Below are 3,416 nucleotides of genomic sequence, written 5' to 3' on the forward strand. Positions count from 1 at the left end.
ATCAGTAATTTTAGTATATAAAACCGTCTTAAAGTAGGGTTCCATGGAAAGAGAAAGCAAAGATTTACCTCTGGAATACTAAAATATTTAAAATTTGAGTAGAGGAGGAGATGGAGCAGAAGAGTGGTTAGTGACTAAAGAGGAAATCTAGTAGGATGTGTTGGTATGGAGGATAAGTGAAGAAAGCATTTCAGCAGGGAGTGGTCTACTCCTGAGGGGTAGAGTGAAATGAGGGGTGTACGTGGGATATCTTCTGTTTAAACTTTCACACCCACTCTCTATCCCCCATCTGCGTTCTATCCCAGGAGGCCAAGATGTGTGAAGTAATCAAAAGCTTCCTTGATCTCTGGCTTTTGTGAACTCAGCAAACTGGATCTCCAGCATGAGATGAGATGGAGAGAGGAGAGTCAAGTCAGGTGTTTATGCCCTACTTTGTTTTTTGAAGACTGGCCTTAGGCTGGTTATGTTCCTCTACTGGAAAACTGAACTCCTCTCTAGGTGGACCCCTCTCATTACTCTTTCCTTCCTGATTAGGAAATGTACTCGCCTTTCATTGTTCCAGAATTAGGGTCAATAACACCTCCACTGTGAACCTACCTTGGGGTGCTAGTTTATTCCCTTGATTTCTCTAGAGTCATCCTACAGTTTGTAAATGAACCCTGTCTTCAACCTTCCTTGAGTTACACTAATTTTATGTTATCTGTTTCCTGTGTCAACCCTGAGTGACACAGTGCATAAAAATGACATTGGATTACAGTATGGATGTTGTAGTTGTCTTTGACAAGAACAGTCTCAGCTTCACAAGGTAGCCTGGAGCCTAACTGGAGTATGTGCATAGGGAAAATGATGTGGGGAATTACAAACAGCAACAGTAGAACTTATTTTGGGGACAATTTGCTGTAAAGGGGCATGTGGTAATGGAAACATTACTGAGAATAAAGCAGAGTGAAATGAATTAAAAATGTCCATACCATGAGAAAATTTGTTCATATATGGTATCCAGTTACGGTGTCTTCTTAATGAAAATGAAACTTTGATTCTGGAACTATAAGAGGGTTCAAGATGTGTTCTACATGAGCACTGGGGCGAGAAAGCAGAAACTCTGCTCCCTAGTTCAACCTTGTTGTTTCATCTTAGAACAAGTAGAAAACAAAGGTAGAGGGAAGGACGTTTGAGACTGCAAATTTCCTGGATTTTCCTGGTGGGAAAGAAAGCTGGGATTAAGGGGAGAAGCTCTGTGTTCACTAATTTCCTTTTTGGAGAGCTGTATTTTGCTAAGCTGTTCAAATGTTATACATCTTTGGAACATGAGCATTAAAGGATAGTATGCATTTGAATATTCCTACACATATTTTATCATTTATTTTATAGTGTCCTTTAGCTTTTAACATAAAATTAATTACACTTGAAAATAACAGCTAATTTCAGATTTTAAAAGTCTCTCTCAATGTTAAAAAATCCATGCTTACAGCAATTTGCGTTTTGTCTCATAAGTGAAGGTGTTGATGTGAGATACATCTGTGGGATAAATGAGAGAAATGGAATGGCTATGAGATCCAGAATGCCTGGGGGAAAATACGGTCATGGAGATCTAATTGCCGAGACTCATCCCTTAGGTCTCATTTATTTATTTTGCAATGAAACACATAGGAGACTATAGAGAGGATAGAAAACACAGCTGAGAGTAGAGAAACGAGGCAGGTCTAAAGTTTAAAGTGTAGTCAATAAAAAGGAACAAACCCCTTCAGCTTTCTGCCTTGTCTAACAATGATCACAATGATTTTGACCTTCTTCACAGGTCTTTTGGTAGTAGAACAGTTCTGTCAGACGCCTCATTAGTTCATGAGAGCTGGAAATGCTACACTATTACATTTGTATTACAGTCAAAGGAGCTACTCGTTTTCATAATACACTTGATGAGTTCATTTGAATAATTAAATTGGGTTACTGCCTGGCAAAATCAAGTTTTAGAGATATGTTTATTTCATTAACCTATTATTAATGAGTTTTCTCTGTAAAAGAATATGTAATAAAATATGGATAACAAATGCAACCTATCTATGTCAAATACGGAAGCTTTAGTGCTGTCAAATTCTGAAGACTGACAAACAAACAAATACAGTTTTTTATTACATTGCCATATATCTCCAAGTTGATGAAAGGCTAGCATTTGGAAATGTATTGAAAAACTTGTGAAATTATATCCTGTTCTATACATGTTAAATAATTACTCTTTATAAATATGTGCTTAAGCTGTCTTTAATTGTTTGTCCATTTGTTGTGGCTTCTATTTGAACCAATGATAACAAAAAAATCTGAACAAAAAGTTTATAATCATGTAGTTTAAAAAAAATGTGTCACTAGTCTGTTTAATTGTCAATTATGCTATGAACTCCAACAGGCTTGCTGACCGTAACAAATATTCAGAATCCATAATGTTTTCTTAAGAAGGCCGAGTAGTATTTCAGCTGAATAAGCTTATTTATTTCCATGCAAGGGGAAAGCACACTAATAATAATAATGAGATAAGAAAGCAGTAATCACTGTACACAAGGAAATTGCAGTTTTATAGCACTTCAAAGCACAATTAAAAGGTAAAACACAATATATCAAAGGTAACTGATTACAATTGATATTAATTAATAGATATATAAAAAACCCTCATCACTCTGTTAGGGTTTGAGGAAATTCAGTTGATGGTATTTCTGTTTTCTTCATTTAAGTTCAAAAGCTATTAAGGAGAAAAAAGGTTTGTGGCAGAAAAAAAATCACGCTAGAATATTTATTACCAATAAAGCTGAGACTAGAGGATGTACATTAGGTGCACTCCAACGATGTCTTAGCACTGAACTACAGTGTTAGACGAATCCATCCACTAGGCTGGAAGAAGCTCTGTGCCACAACGTATTGTGTCCCATGCTGACCTGGGCATGGAGATTCAGAGCCAAAGACGAGATTCCTGCTGGCAACTGGCTCTTAAGATGAAGGAAGAGTTGTCTGGTGGAGGTGAGCATTACCAGTTCCTGAATAAGAATTTACCAATTCTATGAGTTACTTTATCTCCACATAGAGGTGTAGTAAAGAGGTAGGGTGTGTAAGCCAGAGTGATCTTATAGTGGGATGTTTTTTTTGTGTTTTTTTTTTCAGGAATGTCTGGACATGTGGTACCGATCCTTAGCCAAAATTAAGATGAGCCAGGCTAACTAAGGATTTATGACATTCTATATAAAGTTCAAAACTCTATTGGAACCAGCTAGGACTAGATTTTCTATATTGTTAGATGTATAGATTAATGGCTTACCTCCTTTAACTAGTTACACTTACCTAGCTTGACTATATGACCAATGGGATATAAAAGATTCCACAGGAAACTTTTTCTCAGAGCCGTATGACACTAAGATTTCTCACACATTTTT

This window comes from Rhinolophus sinicus, chromosome 1, assembly GCF_057876585.1.
Source record: "Rhinolophus sinicus isolate RSI-liver-muscle chromosome 1, RSI-T2T, whole genome shotgun sequence".
Taxonomy (NCBI): Eukaryota; Metazoa; Chordata; class Mammalia; order Chiroptera; family Rhinolophidae; genus Rhinolophus; species Rhinolophus sinicus.